Source organism: Taudactylus pleione, unplaced genomic scaffold (assembly GCF_031769625.1).
Source record: "Taudactylus pleione unplaced genomic scaffold, aTauple2 ptg000063l, whole genome shotgun sequence".
NCBI lineage: Eukaryota > Metazoa > Chordata > Amphibia > Anura > Myobatrachidae > Taudactylus > Taudactylus pleione.
In genome coordinates this window covers 3,653,209-3,676,075 of record NW_028284465.1, presented here as the reverse complement: position 1 = coordinate 3,676,075, position 22,867 = coordinate 3,653,209, and the positions used below count along the sequence as shown (strand labels likewise).

The window sequence follows — 22,867 nt, the reverse complement described above, 5'->3', positions numbered from 1 at the left end:
AGACAGAAGGGGGATTGGCTGGGGAGACAGAAGTGGGGTGGCTGGGGAGACAAAATGGGAATGGCTGGGGAGACAAAATGGGAATGGCTGGGGAGACAGATAGGGAATGGCTGGGGAAACAGAAAGGGGGTGGCTGGGGAGACAGAAGGGGGATGGCTGGGGAGACAGAAGGGGGGTTGGCTGTGGAGACAGGAGGGGGATGGCTGGGGAGACAGAAGGGGGATGGCTGGGGAAACAGAAGGGGGATTGCTGGGGAGACAGAAGGGGGGTGGCTGGGGAGACAGAAGGGGGATTGGCTGGGGAGACAGAAGTGGGGTGGCTGGGGAGACAAAATGGGAATGGCTGGGGAGACAAAATGGGAATGGCTGGGGAGACAGATAGGGAATGGCTGGGGAAACAGAAGGGGGTGGCTGGGGAGACAGAAGGGGGATGGCTGGGGAAACAGAAAGGGGGTGGCTGGGGAGACAGAAGGGGGATGGCTGGGGAGACAGAAGGGGGGTTGGCTGTGGAGACAGGAGGGGGATGGCTGGGGAGACAGAAGGGGGATGGCTGGGGAAACAGAAGGGGGATTGCTGGGGAGACACAAGGGGGGTGGCTGGGGAGACAGAACGGGAATGGCTGGGGAGACAGAAGGGGGATTGCTGGGGAGACAGAAGGGGGATGGCTGGGGAGACAGAAGTGGGATGGCTGGGGAGACAGAAGGGGGATTGGCTGGGGAGACAGAAGTGGGGTGGCTGGGGAGACAAAATGGGAATGGCTGGGGAGACAAAATGGGAATGGCTGGGGAGACAGATAGGGAATGGCTGGGGAAACAGAAGGGGGTGGCTGGGGAGACAGAAGGGGGATGGCTGGGGAAACAGAAAGGGGGTGGCTGGGGAGACAGAAGGGGGATGGCTGGGGAGACAGAAGGGGGGTTGGCTGGGGAGACAGAAGGGGGATGGCTGGGGAGACAGAAGGGGGATGGCTGGGGAAACAGAAGGGGATTGCTGGGGAGACAGAAGGGGGGTGGCTGGGGAGACAGAAGGGGGATTGCTGGGGAGACAGAAGGGGGGTGGCTGGGGAGACAGAAGGGGGATTGGCTGGGGAGACAGAAGTGGGGTGGCTGGGGAGACAAAATGGGAATGGCTGGGGAGACAAAATGGGAATGGCTGGGGAGACAGATAGGGAATGGCTGGGGAAACAGAAAGGGGGTGGCTGGGGAGACAGAAGGGGGATGGCTGGGGAGACAGAAGGGGGGTTGGCTGTGGAGACAGGAGGGGGATGGCTGGGGAGACAGAAGGGGGATGGCTGGGGAAACAGAAGGGGGATTGCTGGGGAGACAGAAGGGGGGTGGCTGGGGAGACAGAAGGGGGATTGGCTGGGGAGACAGAAGTGGGGTGGCTGGGGAGACAAAATGGGAATGGCTGGGGAGACAAAATGGGAATGGCTGGGGAGACAGATAGGGAATGGCTGGGGAAACAGAAGGGGGTGGCTGGGGAGACAGAAGGGGGATGGCTGGGGAAACAGAAAGGGGGTGGCTGGGGAGACAGAAGGGGGATGGCTGGGGAGACAGAAGGGGGGTTGGCTGTGGAGACAGGAGGGGGATGGCTGGGGAGACAGAAGGGGGATGGCTGGGGAAACAGAAGGGGGATTGCTGGGGAGACACAAGGGGGGTGGCTGGGGAGACAGAACGGGAATGGCTGGGGAGACAGAAGGGGGATTGCTGGGGAGACAGAAGGGGGATGGCTGGGGAGACAGAAGTGGGATGGCTGGGGAGACAGAAGGGGGATTGGCTGGGGAGACAGAAGTGGGGTGGCTGGGGAGACAAAATGGGAATGGCTGGGGAGACAAAATGGGAATGGCTGGGGAGACAGATAGGGAATGGCTGGGGAAACAGAAGGGGGTGGCTGGGGAGACAGAAGGGGGATGGCTGGGGAAACAGAAAGGGGGTGGCTGGGGAGACAGAAGGGGGATGGCTGGGGAGACAGAAGGGGGGTTGGCTGGGGAGACAGAAGGGGGATGGCTGGGGAGACAGAAGGGGGATGGCTGGGGAAACAGAAGGGGATTGCTGGGGAGACAGAAGGGGGGTGGCTGGGGAGACAGAACCGGAATGGCTGGGGAGACAGAAAGGGAATGGCTGGGGAAACAGAAGGGGGGTGGCTGGGGAGACAGAAGGCTGATGGCTGGGGAGACAGAAAGGGGGATGGCTGGGGAGACAGAAGGGGGATGGCTGAGGAGACATTATAAGTACAGAATGTAAGTATTTAGAAAATATGGGGGGAGGGGGGTGCAACTCTATTACTTTGCCAGGGGTGCTCGGACCCCTAGATACACCCCTGGAGGATTTTATAGCAACGGATTAAATTCCTGTCTGTGAAGGCCCTGCCTCCAGTCATGATAAGCCCCACTACGCGTATACACTAAACATTTTTTTTCCTGTTGTTTATGTCTTATGTTATTTATTGTTAGGAAAACATTGGTGTAAAACAACACAGAAGAAAGTCCAATGTAATTAGTAAATGTTACAATAGGACTTTTATTTTAGTAACAGTTAGACATACTGCACAACATATTCAGTCACATAAGTCCCTGCCCCAGTGGAGCTTACAATCTACGGTATGTACTAACTAAGCCTTGGTGAGAGATAAAGTGGACGGACATATAGTACCAACCAAACAGCTCCTAACTGACATTTTTTATGCATAGCCTGTAAAGCGACAGTTAGGAGCTGATTGGTTGGTACTTTATCTCCAACCACTTTCTCTCTCGCCAAGGCTTAGTGAACAGACCCCTTCGTATATAGGGCCTGATTCAGACCCGCTCGCTAGGCTGCGTTCGCATGCAGCCAGCCGATATTTGCAATCTGCGCATGCGTACGCATTGCAGTGCACATGCGCGAACTAGCGATCGGGAAGCATTCGCTCGCTGCACATAGACAGCTTGCTAGGCAGAGTGACAGGACAAGCTGTTTGTGGGTGGTGACAGGGGATGGTCCATGGAACGCAGGCGTGCCTGAGCATGTCAACGCTGTTTCAGAGGCGTGCATAATTAAGAGGCAGCGTCATAGTACACGTCACATGGTTGCATTACACACTGAGTCACTGGCAGTGCTTGCGGTAGGGTATGGTCAGCCACAAGTGCTGCAATCACATCCGATGGTACTCGATGTTACCGATGGTTGCATACACTTCCTGGACATGACGTGGGAAAGTGGGTGCCTTAAGACAGGCTGGTGGGCATCTGCATACACAGAGCGATCGCACGCTAAGACATAGTGGGCGTGCTATTGCCTTGCTGTGAGATCGCAAATTTGCATACTTTCGCTGCGTGTGAACACATCTAGCGAGCGGGTCTGAATTGAGCCTGTAGACCCCGTAATTCCCTATCGCATGGATACTCATTCAATTACACACTAAGGCTGACTGTTTTGTCAGCAGCCAAATAATTTACCAGTATGTTTCGTAGTGCGCGAGGAGACCCAAGCAAATGCAGGGAGAACATACAAACCCCACACATATAGGTCATGACTGGAAATTGAATTCATTGCCTCAGTCCTGTTGAGGCAGTACTGCTAACCAGTACGCCAACATTGCTGCCCCATGTCAGATAATACAGCACTTATCCCGGAGAAGAGACACATTCATTCAAGTTATGACGCAGAGACTCATTTAAAACCTATTTCATTATTTCACTGGGACATTTCATTAAACTCGATGCTTTGTCTATTGATAAACCGGAGCAGACATTTTAATAACACCTCCGAAATGACTGATTGGAATAACAAAAGGTGTCATTTCATAAAACAAAGCGTTGTACAGAGCGCAGCCTGACAGCTGGCACAATGAGCGGAGAGCACCCGGGCATTACATCTCACAAACAAAGTTATGGAATGACAAAGCCTTGAAATGAATTAAATAGCAATATGGTGGAGAGTGAGAATGGGAAGATTCATATGCTAAACTCCCATCAGAGACAATATGTAAATGATAAATACGACCTGTCACCCTGATGGGGAAAGTTTTCTCTTCTTCATTAACCAGACGGTCATGTGAAGTGGAAAACAAGTCTCTTCCCTCTGAGTTCCTATGAGGGAAGGTCTGGGCAGTAGATCGCCTTTCAGAAGACAGAGGAGGATCTTCAGTTCCTGTCTGTGAAGGCCCCGTCTCCAGACAATATCTCAATAGCTTCTCAATAGCTAACCGAGCTGCTGGAAAGCATACTTGCCAATAGGGGTGGATCTAGGGAATTTAATGGACTGGCGCCCCCTCCCCCCATAATTTCTAAATAATTACACTATACATGAAATAAGTACTTAAAATGTCTTCCCCTTCTGTCTCCCCAGCCAGCCCACGTTTCATCAGCCAGCACCTCCATCTGTCTCCCCAGCCATCCCCCTATATAGTGCCCCCAGTAGTAATCCCCCCTATGCTGCATTGCCCCAGTAGTAGTCCCCCCTATATAGTGCCACCAGTAGTAATTGCCCCAGTAGTAATCCACCCCTATGCTGCATTGCCCCCAGTAGTAGCCCCCCCTATACAGTGCCCCCATTAGTAATTGCCCCAGTAGTAATCCCCCCCTATGCTGCATTGCCCCCAGTAGTGGTCCTCCTATACAGTATCCCCAGTAGCGCCCCCCCTATGCAGTGCCCCCAGTAGTAGTCCCCCCTATACAGTGCCCCCAGTAGCGCCCCCTCCCCCATAAAGTGCCCCCAGTAGCGACCACCCCTATAGAGTGCCCCCAGTAGCAGCCACCCCCTATACAGTGCCCCCTAGTAACCATACACACCCCCTTAGGCCATTCTTACACACAGAAAAGAAACACCACAACTTACCTGCTCTGCACTATGGGAGAGATGTCATGACAGCTCTCCCATCACACGATGCGGGGGGAGCCGGAAGGCGGAGCTCATCAGTGAGCTCCAGCCGGCTCCCTCTGTGGACGCAGCAGCCAATGAGAGTCTGTCTGACTCTCATTGGCTGCTATAACAAACACACAACCGCCAGTGGTGGCTGTGTGTTTGTAAACTGTGTAGGGCAGACCACTACTCACTGCGATCTGCCCTACACTTGTGGGGCCCAGCGTTGGCTGAACCGCTGGTAGTCCCAGCCTGATTCTACCCCTTGGCTGCTGGTGGCACCACCAGACGGCGCCCCCCTTTGACCAGCGCCCCTGGTGAGTGCCATCTTGGCCAATGGGTAGATACGCCCCTGCTTGCCAACTCTCCCTCATTGTCAGAGAGACTCCCTGAAATAGCAGCAATCTCCCTGTCTCCCTAGAGAGTCTAGTAAGCGCTCTGATTGTACCTTACCCCAGTGGTTACCAAACTGTGCGCCGTGGAACCCTGGGGTGCCTCAGGACACTTGCAGGGGTGCCTCAGGTTGGTGGTCCAGCACCAAACAAAATTATTTATGGTCAATGTAATGTATATATGTGCACAAATAGAAGCTTAAACCTGTCCACCACTATATAACTAAATCTAAAGATGACAGGTCAGCACAATTTACTTCACTTTACTACTTCACTACATTTTTTCCTGAATTTCTCAATAACAAACGTTTGGCTTAGGGGTGCCGTGAAAATAATGGTGATACTCTAGGGTGCGTAATTCAAAAAAGTTTGGGAACCACTGCCTCACCCAATTATGAAGCTGTTTTTATATATATATATATATATATATATATATATATATATATCTCCCTGCATTGGGTATAAGGCACAATGATCCCTATGGTTACATGCATTTACTAAAAAGTATCAGTGTGTTTTCATCAACAAATAGATCTTACTGACTGCTTTTGGGCTCATGTACATGTGGATGTATGTCAGTGTAAGATAATACATTGGTTTATTGCTTCAAACCCTTAAAAACCTTGTATAGCTTACTTAATTAAACTAATATATAACGACACAGACAATAAGAGCTTGGCTAAAAGGTTACAGCTTTTATTTATAATTAAGTAACCTAACCAGGGTGGCAAAAAGATGCTGCAGACGCAGTTCCAGCTTTCACCTCACTCAAATACTCGGGGAACGACTGACACGTCCCCCCTCAAGACGCACTAACGATGTAAAGGTCTCACTTCCCCTCTGGGCCAATCCGAGGCGCTTACGCACTGAAAAGCGCCCGGGTCCCCCCGCACGGAGAAGGACAAATTTGCAAGGTTTATCGAAGGCAAGTACTGTACCCCACAAAGTTATCTAACGCCACATAAAGCCATGCTGCGCCTCCCCTATTTGGGAAAGAAAAGGTTAGCGTGACGCAACCAAATTCATTAACGGGTGGGATGGTGGTTTTCAAAGATCCATCACCAAAGAGGCTGTCCTCCAGCAAATGAGCCAATATATACTGATGAACTGACCACTCCTTCAAGCAATGTCATTGGCTCTACCAAACCTCTGACCAGCCAGCACTATAAACTGCCCAGCAACAAGGCTGTCATAAACAGCCATACAGCAAAACATCTGACCAGCCAGCCCTATAATCTGCCCAGCAACAAGGCTGTCATAAACAGCCATACAGCAAAAACACCAGTAATCTTACATATTCTCATGCTTATGCAGCCTTCGCATACTTTTACGAAACGCCCCTCAGATGTAGCAGTACAGTCCACTTTACCGCCGCTCTCATAGGTGTTGCTTTCACAATCTCCCTGAAATGCTTTTTCAAAAGTAGGCCAGTATGGTGAAAAGTGGAGAGGAAGAGAGTTGAGAGGCAGAGTTATGTAAAGTGGGCAATTTGCATACTAGTCAGGGTGATTTGCGTGATAGTTCTTCTGTTTGATAAACCCAATAGGACTGTTATAAAGCAAGCTTGCGCTGTTAACACTGTCAAAATATGTAAACTCATTACTCAATGTAGAGAGCAATAGGAATATCAGTGCCGCAGCTCAAACATCCTGGATTAATGTCGTCTCAAGGCAGGAGATTGGCGAGGAGATCTGGATCAGATCCGCCCCACTCCACTGGTGTCATAGAAATAACCTCCTATTTATACTGAATCCGTACACGCTGGATATACAGAAGGTTCACCAGAATTTGCTCTTTGGGCCTGATTCAAAGATGGACAGAAATATTGTTGCGACCACATCTTAGTACGCAGCGACTGTGCGAAAATACATGAATGTCACAGCTGCCGAGATCTGTATGGTGACGCCCACATCGGCTTCGCAAATCCAACTGTTTGCTTGCAAAAATTAGCATCTGACGCAGATCAGTCGATTATGGAAGTTCTGAGTAATTCTATCGTTGCGCATATTGAGACACACCTGCGTTTGAGTCGCCCAGTTGCCGTTCAGAAACGCTCCCTGTCTGTCAATCTCTCTGCAAATAAATCCTCACTGCGAATACAGTGACAGCGGTAATCCACCGGGATGCATGTGGCGTGCGACTCTCATGCATGCGCAGTAATTAAAACATTGCCCATTGCGTACATCTCTAAATCAGGCTCTGCGCACATCCGTCATCATAGTAATTGCTTTGCATACTTGCACCCATCATTAAACTGTTGATGGCATCTTTGGATGACAGTGAGTGAAGAGGATTAATGCCGCTTCCCCCAAGCCCCAAATCCCGCCTACCCTCCGAGAAGCCCTGCTGCACAAACACAGCTTAGCCATAAAGAGTATGGCCCTCATTCAGAGCCGCTCGTAAGCGGCCGCTCGTTCGTTCTGACCGATGTTCGCACATCTGCACATGCGTACGGATTTTAATACGCATGCGCGAACCAGTCAGTGCGGCCGAAAATCGTTTGTTCGCTATATAGCGAGTGCCTGATACTTTGAGTGACAGGAGGAGGCGTATGTGGGTGGTAACAGGGGAAGGTGCTTGAAAACAGGGAGTGAAATTCAGAACGCAGGCGAGCTTAAAGGTCAAAACGGGCGTTTTAAGGGAGTGCATAATGAATACAGCAGCGTCATTGACCACGTCACTTGGTTTTTTTTAACTCAGAACTGCTCGCAAAATAGCGGTTGAAAAAACCAACCTCAAGAATAGCGAACAGTTCATACGCTGTACGATGTACTCGATTAATCTATTAAATAGCGGACATGACGTATGGTGCGAGCGGCCAGGGGGCGTATTTTTCAAAATTACAACTGCAAGTTTTGCTCGCTCGTTCAGACTTAGAGGAGTGAACAGACCACAAAGTGCGATCGGTTCATTTGAATAGCCACCCCTTTTTAGAAAACGAACGACCGCAAATAGCGAACGGCTCTGAATCAGGCCCTATGTCCTGTGTTTTACTAGCAAAACTAGTTGACATTGGCCAGGAACCATCAATGTTTTGAAAACACCGGTGGTCGATGGCCATCCCTACAGTCAGTCTGGTGTTCCCACCCTCCAGTGCCGAGTGGCAGATGAGCTATGCTGCCGGGTGCAGGGGGGGGGTGAAGCCACAGAGGGAGCTGGTGGAGATTGCCAGGGACTGGGCTGATGACAGCGGGTGTCCCATCATCATCACGTTATGGAGCCGCATCCGATTGGTGGCTGTGAGAAGGCAGAGTGCCAGTGGCTGTATCAGGCAGAATTAGAGGCAGCGGGGAGAGCAGCGGTGCAGGCAGAGTCCGGGCTGTCAGTCTAAGAGGCTGGCATCAGTGGGAGGAGTTACCTTGGCTGATCAGGGGGTGGGGGTTTGTCAGGTCCAGCCTGGGGAGCCTGTGTATAAAACAGGGGCTGCAGTCTCGGTGCAGTGTGTCCAGCAGCAGTGTGTTACTATAAACCACCACACAAGGGCGTATCTACCCATTGGCCAGGATGGCACTCGCCAGGGGCACCGACCAAATTGGGGGCGCCACCCGGCAGTGCCACCAGTAGCCAAGGGGTGGACGCAGTTAGAGCGGTCTGCCCTTCACAGTTTACAAACACACAGCCGCCAGCGGCGGGTGTGTGTTTGTAATAGCAGCCAGCTAATGAGAGTTAGACAGACTCTCATTTGCTGCTGCATCGTCCGCGGAGGGAGCCGGCTGGAGGTCACTAATGAGCTCCGTCTTCCGACTCCCTCTGCAGCATGTGATGGGAGAGATGTCATGACGTATGATGACGGGCAGAGCGGGCAGGAATGAGCGGACAGCGGCGGTCGCGTCAGGAGCGAGGATCAGGTAAGTTTTTTTTTTCTTTGTGTGTGTGTGTAGGGGGGGGCACTGAAATAGGGGGTGGTCGCTACTGGGGACAATTTATGGGGGGGTGCCCACTACAGGGGGCTCTGTATAGGGGTGGCCACTACTGGGGGCACTCTATAGGGGAGGCCACTACTGGGGGTAATTTAGGGGGGTGACCACAACTGGGGGCACTCTATAGGGGTGGCCAGTACTGGGGGCACTCTATAGGGGTGGCCAATACTGGGAGCACTGAAATAAGGGGTGGCCGCTACTGGGGGCACTTTATGGGGGGGGTGCCTGCTACTGGGGGCTCTGTATATGGGTGGCCACTACTGGGGACAATTTGGGTGGGTGGCCACTACTGGGGGCACTCTATAGGGGTGGCCACTACTGGGGGCACTGAAATAGGGGGTGGCCGCTACTGGGGCACTTTATGGGGGGGTGCCTGCTACTGGGGGCTCTGTATATGGGTGGCCACCACTGGGGACAATTTAGGGGGGTGGCCACTACTGGGAGCACTGTATAGGGGTGGCCACTACTGGGGGTAATTTAGGGGGTGGCCACTACTAGTGGCACTGTATAGGGGGGACTACTACTGGGGGCACTGTATAGGGGGGGCTACTAATGGGGGCAATGCAGCATAGGAGGATTGCTACTGGAGGGTTACTACTGGGGGCACTGCATAGGGGGGGGGGCGCCAGTCCATTACAATGCCAGGGGCGCTTGGATCCCTAGATACACCCCTGCCACCACACTCCATTACACACACTCTCTGCTCCTAATACAGTTCAGGACATTAAACCTGCCTAAATTATAGCAGCAGCATTTAGGAAGCATAGAGGAGGAGTACAGAGGTTGTGAACTCCTGTATTATAGAAAATGATATGCCACAGCCAGTAGACTTTAGATTACTCTTAGGGCCTGATTCAGAGCTGGACGCTATTTGCGCTCGCTCGTTCAGAAAAAAGGGGTGGCTATTCAAATGAACTGTTCGCGCTTTGCGGTCTGTTCACGCCTCTATGTCTGAACGAGCGAACAAAACTTGCGGTCGTTTTTTGGAAAACTACGCCCCCTGGCCGTTCGCATCCTACGTCATGTCCGCTATTTATTAGATTAATCGAGTACATCGACCAGCGTATGAACTGCTCGCTATTCTTGTGGTTGGTTTTTCCTATCGCAATCATTCGAGCAGTTCTGACTATAAAATAACCCAGTGACGTGGTCAATGATGCTGCTTTGTTAATTATACACACCCATAAAACGCCCGTTTTGACCTTTAAGCATGCCTGCGTTCGGATCTCCACTCCCCGTTTTCAAGCACCTTCCCCTGTTACCACCCACATACGCCTCCTCCTGTCACTCAAAATAGCAGGCATTCGCTATTTAGCGAACAAATGATTTTCGGCCGCACTGACTGGTTCGCGCATGCGTATTACGATCCGTACGCATGCGCAGTTGTGCAAACATCGCTCGGAGCGAACGAGCAGCCACTTGCGTCCGGCTCTGAATCAGGGCCTTAATTTGAGGGTAATTACATCCAAATCAGGTGAACGGTGTAGGAATTACAACGGTTTCTATATGTGCCTCCCACTTTTTAAAGGGCCAAAAGTAATGGGACTATCACCTCAAAAGCTATTTCATGGACAGGTGTGGGCTATTTCCTCGTTATTTCATTATCAATTCAGCAGGTAAAAGGTCTGGAGTTGATTCTAGGTGCGACATTTGCATTTGGAATCAGTTGCTGTCGACTCTCAATATGAGATCCAAAGAGCTGTCACTATCAGTGAAGCAAGCCATCATTAGGCTGAAAAATCAAAACAAACCCATCAGAGAGATAGCAAAAACATTAGGTGTTGCCAAATCAACTGTTTGGAACATTCTTAAAAAAAAGAACGCATCGGAGAGCTCAGCAACACCAAAAGACCCGGAAGACTATGGAAAACAACTGTGGTGGATGACAGAAGAATTATTTTGCCGTGCGATCGCCTGCCATGCCGTCACTTAGCCGAATTTGCATACGCTGGGAGCGAGCGTACGTCTATAGCGAGCGGGTCTGAATGAGTTCCTGAGTTCATGCTGAAAAATATCACTGGTGCTACCGAAATACTAGAAACCCTGATTATCCCCACCCCGGGGCACCCTTCCACCATTTTGGGTATATTCTCTTTGAATAAAATGAAGAAATCCTATTTTAGTCTTCTGGTAGAAACAATATATACTCTTTTGAGGGAACTGCATAAACAAATTACTGATATTGATTGTGGAAAAAATGTGACCACCTAAAAAATTGCAAAAACAGGCTCAGCCCTGGGGTAAGACCTGCAGTGGTGAATGGTTAATCAGTAAATACTGATATATAAAAGTGACAGCAATGGGTATGATAGGAATTAGATGCAGTTTGCTTTATGCACATACAGTACCATATTCAAACTGAACTAAAATTCTTTGGCTCCAACCTGTAAAGATGATCCTCCAGCCTGCAGTGTACGTGTGCGCTCGTTAATACGAGCAATGGATAAAAGCGCCTGTGTGTGACACACTGTGAGAAAATGGATTCTATTCCACTTGCATATTGATGTAATAAAAAGCTCTAAAAGGTCGAGTCCCGTTTACCCTTTGCAGTCGCCACATCTGCTACGCGAGAGCTGGACAGGATCCTGGAGAGGGGAAGCGGCCGGCTATGTACCCAGGAATATTCAGAACAACCTGACAAGAGGCAAAACCCGGCCAAGAATGATGGATTCTAGGGCTTAACGCACAGTACGCAGGCAGAGAGCATAGGAGAGAGAGATACAGACAGAGATAGGGAGGAAGAGAGAGAGAGAGAAGGGAGAGAGGGAGAGAAGGTAGAGAGAGATACAGACAGAGATAGGGAGGAAGAGAGAGAGAGAGAGGGACAAAGAGAGGGAGAGAGAGAAAGGGAGAGAAGGTAGAGAGAGAAAGCAAGACAGCAGTGTGTGTGAGAGAGAGGGAGAGAGAGAAAGGGAGAGACAGCAGTGTGTGTGAGAGAGAGGGAGAGAGAGAAAGGGAGAGACAGCAGTGTGTGTGAGAGAGAGGGAGAGAGAAAGGGAGAGACAGCAGTGTGTGTGAGAGAGAGGGAGAGAGAAAGGGAGAGACAGCAGTGTGTGTGAGAGAGAGGGAGAGAGAAAGGGAGAGACAGCAGTGTGTGTGAGAGAGAGAGAGAGGGAAACAGAGAGAAAGTGAGAGGGAGGGAGAGATAGAGAGATAAATATAGGGAGAAAGAGAGACAGAGATAGGGAGGGAGAGAGGGAGAAAGAAAGAGAAATACATATATAGAGAGATAGAGAGGGAGAAAGAGACAGACAGAGACAGGTGAGCGCAAAGATGGCGAGTGCTCCTGCTACCCGCTCTTTCCCTATGGGAAGAAGTCCCGGGTTGCGAAGAGGGATTATTTCGGATCCCTCTGCTCTTGCCCGGCTTCTTCCGCCGGGCGCTGGGGCTTTTGTGCACCTAGTTCACGCAGCCGTTCTGGTTTTACTGCTCCGAGAGGAACAGTGAAGATGCTTCGGGGAGACAGATGATTTTCGGATTAGCCAAGAGTTGAAATGTTGATTATCAGACCCCGATAAATTAATATAATGATTAGAGTCCTATGTCACTGCTCACTGACACATCTCTCATCTCCTGATATACTTTGTGCTGCTGGTGACCATGTGCCTTCCACAGGGCCGATACTAGGATTTTTGTCACCCGGGGCAAGGCAATAATTTGGCGCCCCCCCCAACAACATAGAGGATGAAAAGGGTTTGTGGTTTTGTGACACAGTAATGCCCCTTAAAACACATTATGCCACACATTAATGACCCTTATAACACATTATGCCACAGTAATGCCCCTTACAACACATTATGCCACACAGTAATGCTCTTTATACATTTATGCCAAAGTAATGCCCAATATATATTACACCACAGTAATGCCCCATATATATTACGCCACAGTAATGCCCCATATATTTACGCCACAGTAATGCCCCATATACATTATGCCACAGAAATACCCTTTTACATTATGCCACAGTAAGGCCCCTTACACATTATGCCACAGTAAGGCTCTTCACACATTATGCCACAGTAAGGCCCCATCTCCCTTCTCTTACCTGCCAGGGCCGTGCATTGGGTGAGCTCGGGGTGGCGCAGGATGGGGCTGCCACATGCTGGGGAACTGTCAGTACTGCCGTCATTGTAATGTGGCGCCACTCGCTAACCAATTGGAGCTCACGGACCGGCAGCCTCTGCTGATTGGATGACAGCCCGCAAGCACTGGCTTGAGAACGGCACCATATTAGACTGACATGTCTCTGTGCCTCTCAAGGCCGGGATGCGGCTTCAAACCCACAACAACCTAGCCTCCCAGCAGCCTCTCCCTGGCACCCTCTCAAGTCCGGTACCCAGGTCATGTGCCCCGTTAGCCCCGACCCTAGTTGCGGCCCTGCCTTCCGCTATATAAATCTCAGTCTGACTTACTGCTGCCTCCATTCCCCTTCTCCCATCATGTCACTGCCCCTGTCACATGCAGCCCTGTCCTCACTAACACATCACTCATCTCCTGATATACTCTGTGCTGCTGGGACCCTGCGCCTTCCACTATATAACTATCAGTCTGTGGCTTCCTGCTGCCTCCATTCCCCTACTCACATCATGTCGCTGCCCCTGTCACATGCAGTCCTGTCCTCACTGACACATCCCTCATCTTCTGATATACTCTGTGCTGCTGGGGACCCTGCTCCTCCCACTATATGACTCTCAGTCTGTGGCTTCCTGCTGCCTCCATTCCCCTCCTCACATCATGTCACTAACCCTGTCACATGCAGCCCTGTCCTCATTAACACATCACTCATCTTTGATATACTCTGTGCTGCTGGTGACCCTGCTCCTCCCACTATATAACTATCAGTCTGTGGCTTCCTGCTGCCTCCATTCCCTTCCTCACATCATGTCACTGCCCCTGTCACATGCAGCCCTGTCCTCACTGACACATCACTCATCTCCTGATATACTCTGTGCTGCTGGGGACCCTGCTCCTCCCACTATATAACTCTCAGTCTGTGGCTTCCTGCTGCCTCCATTCCCCTCCTCATATCCTGCCACTGCCCCTGTCACATGCAGCCCTGTCCTCACTAACACCTCACTCATCTCCTGATATACTCTGTGCTGCTGGGGAACCTGCTCCTTCCTCTATATAACTCTCAGTCTGTGGCTTCCTGCTGACTCCATTCCCCTCCTCACATCATGTCATTGCCCCTGTCACATGCAGCCCTGTCCTCACTAACACATCACTCATCTCCTGATATACTCTGTGCTGCTGGGGACCCTGCTCCTCCCACTATATAACTCTGTGGCTTCCTGCTGCCTCCATTCCCCTCCTCACATCATGTCACTGCCCCTGTCACATGCAGCCCTATCCTCACTAACACATCACTTATCTCCTGATATACTCTGTGCTGCTGGGGACCCTGCTCCTACCACTATATAACTATCAGTCTGTGGCTTCCTGCTGCCCCCATTCCCCTCCGCACATCATGTCACTGCCCCTGTCACATGCAGCCCTGTCCTCACTAACACATCACTCATCTCCTGATATACTCTGTGCTGCTGGGGACCCTGCTCCTACCACTATATAACTCTCAGTCTGTGGCTTCCTGCTGCCTCCATTCCCCTCCTCACATCATGTCACTGCCCCTGTCACATGCAGCCAGGGTTGCCTACCTTTAATATTCTCTTCCCGGGAGAAGCCCGGGTAAGATAAGCAGCAGGGGGCCGATGGGGGTGGGGCTTGATGATTCGCGTCATTAAGCCCCGCCCCCTCGCTGTAAAATTGCCGCAATTGGGCACAATTTACATAGGGGGCGGGGGCCAAATGCTGTGATTCATGCAGAATCACAGCTTAAGCCCCGCCCCCTTCACGGAGACCCGTGATTGCCGCGGGTATTCTCCTAATTCTGCCCACTTCACTAGGAAGTGGGCAGAATGCGGGAGAAATGCCTACCCTTCCGGGGGTGCGGGGGGTTACCCGAAAAATCGGGAGCCTCCCGCGAAAACCGGGAGGGTAGGCATGTATGCATGCAGCCCTGTCCTCACTGACACATCACTCATCTCCTGATATACTCTGTGCTGCTGGGGAACCTGCTCCTTCCTCTATATAACTCTATCTGTTGCTTCTTGCTGCCTCCATTCCCCTCATCACATCATGTCACATGCAGCCCGGTCCTCACTAACACATCAATCATCTCCTGATATACTCTGTGCTGCTGGGGATCCTGCTCCTCCCACTATATAACTCTCAGTCTGTGGCTTCCTGCTGCCTCTATTCCCTTCCTCACATCATGTCACTGCCCCTGTCACATACAGCCCTGTCCTCACTGACACATCACTCATCTCCTGATATACTCTGTGCTGCTGGGGACCCTGCTCCTCCCACTATATAACTCTCAGTCTGTTGCTTCCTGCTGCCTCCATTCCCCTCCTCACATCATGTCACTGACCCTGTCACATGCAGCCCTGTCCTCACTAACACATCACTCATCTCCTGATACACTCTGTGCTGCTGGAGGACCCTGCTCCTCCCACTATATAACTCTCAGTCTGTGGCTTCCTGCTGCCTCCATTCCCCTCCTCACATCATATCACTTCCCCTGTCACATGTAGCCTTGTCCTCACTAACACATCACTGATCCGCTGATATACTCTGTGCTGCTGGGAAGGGTAATGAGTATGATAATATACTCTGACAGTAGCTACTAGCAGCCACTCAGTGTATGCGCTTGCTTGTTGAGTGTAAAGAGAACAGAGGATGTTTCTGATAATAGTAAATGAAGACTGCAGGAAGCAGATGCCTGTACAATGCGCACGGACCACAACCATCTATCTGCACTGGGCAGACAAGTCGGAGAAGTACAGTATTTAAAAAACATTAATCCTGGCAGGAGCTGAAGAGGCAATGCCGGGGAATGCACAAGTACCTGTTACTAACAGCGACCACATGGACGTGCTGCATCTAATCACTTTTATATAAAACAAGCACAGAAATATATAACGCAGACAGAGCCATCAGCATATGGTCCCTGTAGCACAGCTGTAATAAAGGAGTTGTTTTATATTTATGTGTATTAGAGAACTGCGATAGGACACAATAATTACATCAATGGGTTACATTAATGCTTTTTGGCGTCTCCATATGCGGCATGTAAACTGTGTGATTTTCCACAACTCAAACCATGTTGTTTCAAAACCGCCATGGAGATTTTATCACGTTGCAAAAGTAAAGAATTCAATGTACTGTATCAAGATGCAACTTGTCGAACTACACTTCACCCCACCCAGGGCCGGCCCTAGCCCAAATTTTATGGTAAGCGAGTATATTTTTTGCCGCCCCCAGGCGTATTGTTGCGCGTGCCCAAACAAATTAAGGGGCCGTGGTCTCATGGAAAAAGCCATAACCATGACACACACCCCTTTCTCATCACCCTGGAAACAGTGCTTTCCATTCCATATGCACCTTAATGCAGTCCTCCCAGTAGTGCCCCTTATACTGTACCACCAGTATGCAATGTCCCTTATACATTGCCCCCAGTAGTGGTCGCCTTTCTGCAGGCCCCCAGTAGTGATCCCCCTATGCAGTGCCCCTTATACATTGCTCCCAGTAGTTGTTCCCCCTGTGCAGTACCCCTTGTGCCCCAGGAGTGGTCCCCCTTATGCAGTCCCCCAGTAGTGCCCCTTATATAGTGCCCACAGAAGTAGTCCTCCCTATGCAGTGCCCCCTGTAGTGGTCCTCCCTATGCAATGCCCCTTGTGCCCCAGGAGAGGTCCCCCTTATGCAGGACTCCAGTAGGTCCCCCAGCAGTGATCCCCCCCTATGCAGTGCCCCTTATACAGTGCCCCCAGTAGTTGTCCCCCCTGTTCAGTACCCCTTGTGCCCCAGGAGTGGTCCCCCTTATGGAGTCCCCCAGTAGTAGTCCCCCATATGCAGTGCCCCTTGTGCCCCAGGAGAGGTCCCCCTTATGCTGGACTCCAGTAGTGCGCCCAGTAGTGATCCCCCCGTGCAGTGCCCCTTATATAGTGCCCCCAGTATAGTTCCACCCCTATGCAGTGCCCCCAATAGTGTTACCCCTTATGCAGTGCCCTTTATATAGTGGCCCAAGTTGTAGTTCCCCCTATGCAGTACACCCAGTATTACCCTTTATATAGTGCCCCCGGTAGTGGTCCCCTGTAAGTGTGCCCCCAGTAGTAATGCCCCCTGTTAGTGTGCCCCCAGTAGTAATGCCCCTGTTAGTGTGCCCCCAGTAGTAATGCCCGCTCCTAAGTGTGCCCCCAGTAGTAATGCCCCTGTCAGTGTACCCCCTGTAGTAATGCCCGTTAGTGTGCCCCCAGTAGTAATGCCCCTGTCAGTGTGCCCCCAGTAATAATGCCCCTGTCAGTGTGCCCCCAGTAGTAATGCCCCATTAGTGTGTCGCCAGGAGTAATGCCCCCTGTTAGTGTGCCCCGAGTAATAGTACCCCTGTTAGTGTGCCCCCATTAGTGTGCACCCAGTAGTAATGCCCCCTGTTAGTGTGCCCCCCAGTAGTAATGCCCCCTGTTTGTGTGCCCCCAGTAGTAATGCCTCGTAAGTGTGCCACGCCCACACACCCCCCCCACAATACTTACCTTTAGCCCCGATCCTACGTCCGCTGCCGTCTGTCTCTCCTCGGAACTATGGGAGAGATGGAGGGGTGAGTGCAGTAAGATGATTATAGGGAGGTCTGAGGGGTGAGTGCAGTAAGATGATTATAGGGAGGTCTGAGGGGTGAGTGCGGTAAGATGATTATAGGGAGGTCTGAGGGGTGAGTGCAGTAAGATGATTATAGGGAGGTCTGAGGGGTGAGTGCAGTAAGATGATTATAGGGAGGTCTGAGGGGTGTGTGCAGTAAGAAGATTATAGGGAGGTCTGAGGGGTGAGTGCAGTAAGATGATTATAGGGAGGTCTGAGGGGTGTGTGCAGTAAGATGATTATAGGGAGGTCTGAGGAGTGTGTGCAGTAAGATGATTATAGGGAGGTCTGAGGGGTGAGTGCAGTAAGAGGATTATAGGGAGGTCTGAGGAGTGTGTGCAGTAAGACGATTATAGGGAGGTCTGAGGGGTGAGTGCAGTAAGATGATGATAGGGAGGTCTGAGGGGTGAGTGCAGTAAGATGATTATAGTGAGGTCTGAGGGGTGAGTGCGGTAATATGATTATAGGGAGGTCTGAGGGGTGAGTGCAGTAAGATGATTATAGGGAGGTCTGAGGGGTGAGTGCGGTAAGATGATTATAGGGAGGTGTGAGGGTTGAGTGCAGTAATATGATTATAGGGAGGTCTGAGGGGTGAGTGCAGTAAGATGATTATAGTGAGGTCTGAGGGGTGAGTGCAGTAAGATGATTATAGGGAGGTCTGAGGGGTGACTGCGGTAAGATGATTATAGGGAGGTCTGAGGGGTGAGTGCGGTAAGATGATTATAGGGAGGTCTGAGGGGTGAGTGCGGTAAGATGATTATAGGGAGGTCTGAGGGGTGAGTGCGGTAAGATGATTATAGGGAGGTCTGAGGGGTGAGTGCGGTAAGATGATTATAGGGAGGTCTGAGGGGTGAGTGCAGTAAGATGATTATAGGGAGGTCTGAGCGGTGAGTGCAGTAAGATGATTATGGGGAGATCTGAGGGGTGAGTGCAGTAAGATTATTATGGGGAGGTCTGAGGGGTGTGTGCAGTAAGATGATTATAGGGAGGTCTGAGGGGTGAGTGCAGTAAAATGATTATAGGGAGGTCTGAGGGGTGAGTGCAGTAAGATGATTATAGGGAGGTCTGAGGGGTGAGTGCAGTAAGATGATTATAGGGAGATCTGAGGGGTGAGTGCAGTAAGATTATTATGGGGAGGTCTGAGGGTTGTGTGCAGTAAGATGATTATAGGGAGGTCTGAGGGGTGAGTGCAGTAAGATGATTATAGGGAGGTCTGAGGGGTGAGTGCAGTAAGATGATTATAGGCAGGTCTGAGGGGTGAGTGCAGTAAGATGATTATAGGAAGTTCTGAGGGGTGTGTGCAGTAAGGTGATTATAGGGAGGTCTGAGGGGTGTGTGCAGTAAGATGATTATAGGGAGGTCTGAGGGGTGAGTGCAGTAAGATGATTATAGTGAGGTCTGAGGGGTGAGTGCGGTAAGATGATTATAGGGAGGTCTGAGGGGTGTGTGCAGTATGATGATTATAGGGAGGTCTGAGGGGTGAATGCAGTAAGATGATTATAGGGAGGTCTGAGGGATGAGTGCAGTAAGATGATTATGGGGAGATCAGAGGGGTGTGTGCAGTAAGATGATTATAGGGAGGTCTGAGGGGTGAGTGCAGTAAGATGATTATGGGAAGGTCTGAGGGGTGTGTGCAGTAAGATGATTATAGGGAGGTCTGAGGGGTGTGTGCAGTAAGATGATTATAGGGAGGTCTGAGGGGTGAGTGCAGTAAGATGATTATAGTGAGGTCTGAGGGGTGAATGCAGTAAGATGATTATAGGGAGGTCTGAGGGATGAGTGCAGTAAGATGATTATGGGGAGATCTGAGGGGTGAGTGCAGTAAGATGATTATGGGAAGGTCTGAGGGGTGTGTGCAGTAAGATGATTATAGGGAGGTCTGAGGGGTGAGTGCAGTAAGATGATTATGGGAAGGTCTGAGGGGTGAGTGCAGTAAGATGATTATAGGGAGAGATGGAGGGGTGAGTGCAGTAAGATGATTATGGGAAGGTCTGAGGGGTGTGTGCGGTAAGAAGATTATAGGGAGGTCTGAGGGGTGTGTGCAGTAAGAAGATTATAGGGAGGTCTGAGGGGTGTGTGCAGTAAGATGATTATAGGGAGGTCTGAGGGGTGAGTGCGGTAAGATGATTATAGGGAGGTCTGAGGGGTGAGTGCAGTAAGATGATTATAGGGAGGTCTGAGGGGTGAGTGCAGTAAGATGATTATGGGAAGATCTGAGGGGTGTGTGCAGTAAGATGATTATAGGGAGGTCTGAGGGATGAGTGCAGTAAGATGATTATGGGAGAGATGGAGGGGTGAGTGCAGTAAGATGATTATGGGAAGGTCTGAGGGGTGTGTGCAGTAAGATGATTATAGGGAGGTCTGAGGGAGAAGTGCAGTAAGAAGATTATAGGGAGGTCTGAGGGGTGAGTGCAGTAAGATGATTATAGGGAGGTCTGAGGGATGAGTGCAGTAAGATGATTATGGGAAGGTCTGAGGGGTGAGTGCAGTAAGATGATTATAGGGAGAGATGGAGGGGTGAGTGCAGTAAGATGATTATGGGAAGGTCTGAGGGGTGAGTGCAGTAAGATTATTATGGGGAGGTCTGAGGGGTGAGTGCGGTAAGATGATTATAGGGAGGTCTGAGGGGTGAGTGCAGTAAGATGATTATAGGGAGGTCTGAGGGGTGTGTGCAGTAAGATGATTATAGGGAGGTCTGAGGGGTGAGTGCAGTAAGAAGATTATAGGGAGGTCTGAGGGGTGTGTGCAGTAAGAAGATTATAGGGAGGTCTGAGGGGTGTGTGCAGTAAGATGATTATAGGGAGGTCTGAGGGGTGAGTGCAGTAAGATGATTATGGGAATGTCTGAGGGGTGTGTGCAGTAAGATGATTATAGGGAGGTCTGAGGGATGAGTGCAGTAAGATGATTATGGGAGAGATGGAGGGGTGAGTGCAGTAAGATGATTATGGGAAGGTCTGAGGGGTGTGTGCAGTAAAATGATTATAGGGAGGTCTGAGGGATGAGTGCAGTAAGAAGATTATAGGGAGGTCTGAGGGGTGAGTGCAGTAAGATGATTATTGGGAGGTCTGAGGGGTGAGTGCGGTAAGATGATTATAGTGAGGTCTGAGGGGTGAGTGCAGTAAGATGATTATAGGGAGAGATGGAGGGGTGAGTGCAGTAAGATGATTATGGGAAGGTCTGAGGGGTGTGTGCAGTAAGATGATTATAGGGAGGTCTGAGGGATGAGTGCAGTAAGAAGATTATAGGGAGGTCTGAGGGGTGAGTGCGGTAAGATGATTATAGTGAGGTCTGAGGGGTGTGTGCAGTAAGATGATTATAGGGAGGTCTGAGGGGTGAGTGCAGTAAGATGATTATAGGGAGGTCTGAGGGGTGAGTGCAGTAAGATGATTATAGGGAGGTCTGAGGGGTGAGTGCAGTAAGATGATTATAGTGAGGTCTGAGGGGTGTGTGCAGTAAGATGATTATAGTGAGGTCTGAGGGGTGAGTGCAGTAAGATGATTATAGTGAGGTCTGAGGGGTGAGTGCAGTAAGATGATTATAGTGAGGTCTGAGGGGTGAGTGCAGTAAGATGATTATAGGGAGGTCTGAGGGGTGAGTGCAGTAAGATGATTATAGGGAGGTCTGAGGGGTGAGTGCAGTAAGATGATTATAGGGAGGTCTGAGGGGTGAGTGCAGTAAGATGATTATAGGGAGGTCTGAGGGGTGTGTGCAGTAAGATTATTATGGGGAGGTCTGAGGGGTGTGTGCAGTAAGATTATTGTAGGGAGGTCTGAGGGGTGAGTGCAGCAAGATGGTTATAGGGAGGTCTGAGGGGTGAGTGCAGCAAGATGATTATAGGGAGGTCTGAGGGGTGAGTGCGGTAAGATGATTATAGGGAGGTGTGAGGGGTGAGTGCAGTAATATGATTATAGGGAGGTCTGAGGGGTGAGTGCAGTAAGATGATTATAGTGAGGTCTGAGGGGTGTGTGCAGTAAGATTATTATAGGGAGGTCTGAGGGGTGAGTGCAGTAAGATGATTATAGTGAGGTCTGAGGGGTGTGTGTAGTAAGATGATTATAGGGAGGTATGAGGGGTGAGTGCAGTAAGATGATTATAGGGAGGTCTGAGGGGTGAGTGCAGTAAGATGATTATGGGGAGGTCTGAGGGGTGTGTGCAGTAAGATGATTATAGGGAGGTCTGAGGGGTGAGTGCAGTAAGATGATTATAGGGAGGTCTGAGGGGTGAGTGCAGTAAGATGATTATAGGGAGGTCTGAGGGGTGTGTGCAGTAAGATGATTATAGGGAGGTCTGAGGGGTGAGTGCAGTAAGATGATTATAGGGAGGTCTGAGGAGTGTGTGCAGTAAGATGATTATAGGGAGGTCTGAGGAGTGTGTGCAGTAAGATGATTATAGTGAGGTCTGAGGGGTGTGTGCAGTAAGATGATTATAGGGAGGTGTGAGGGGTGAGTGCAGTAATATGATTATAGGGAGGTCTGAGGGGTGAGTGCAGTAAGATGATTATAGTGAGGTCTGAGGGGTGTGTGCAGTAAGATTATTATAGGGAGGTCTGAGGGGTGAGTGCAGTAAATTGATTATAGTGAGGTCTGAGGGGTGTGTGTAGTAAGATGATTATAGGGAGGTATGAGGGGTGAGTGCAGTAAGATGATTATAGGGAGGTCTGAGGGGTGAGTGCAGTAAGATGATTATGGGGAGGTCTGAGGGGTGTGTGCAGTAAGATGATTATAGGGAGGTCTGAGGGGTGAGTGCAGTAAGATGATTATAGGGAGGTCTGAGGGGTGAGTGCAGTAAGATGATTATAGTGAGGTCTGAGGGGTGTGTGCAGTAAGATGATTATAGGGAGGTCTGAGGAGTGTGTGCAGTAAGATGATTATAGGGAGGTGTGAGGGGTGAGTGCAGTAAGATGATTATAGGGAGGTCTGAGGAGTGTGTGCAGTAAGATGATTATAGGGAGGTCTGAGGAGTGTGTGCAGTAAGATGATTATAGTGAGGTCTGAGGGGTGTGTGCAGTAAGATGATTATAGGGAGGT

General features: G+C 50.5%; 1 protein-coding gene across 1 annotated transcript in view; it reads right to left on the bottom strand.

Moving 5' to 3' along the window:
- The window catches only part of KCNK3 (potassium two pore domain channel subfamily K member 3), a 123,382-nt gene that overhangs the window by 6,016 nt on the left and 94,499 nt on the right, over positions 1–22,867 (bottom strand). The gene's annotated exons all lie outside the window — the stretch shown is intronic.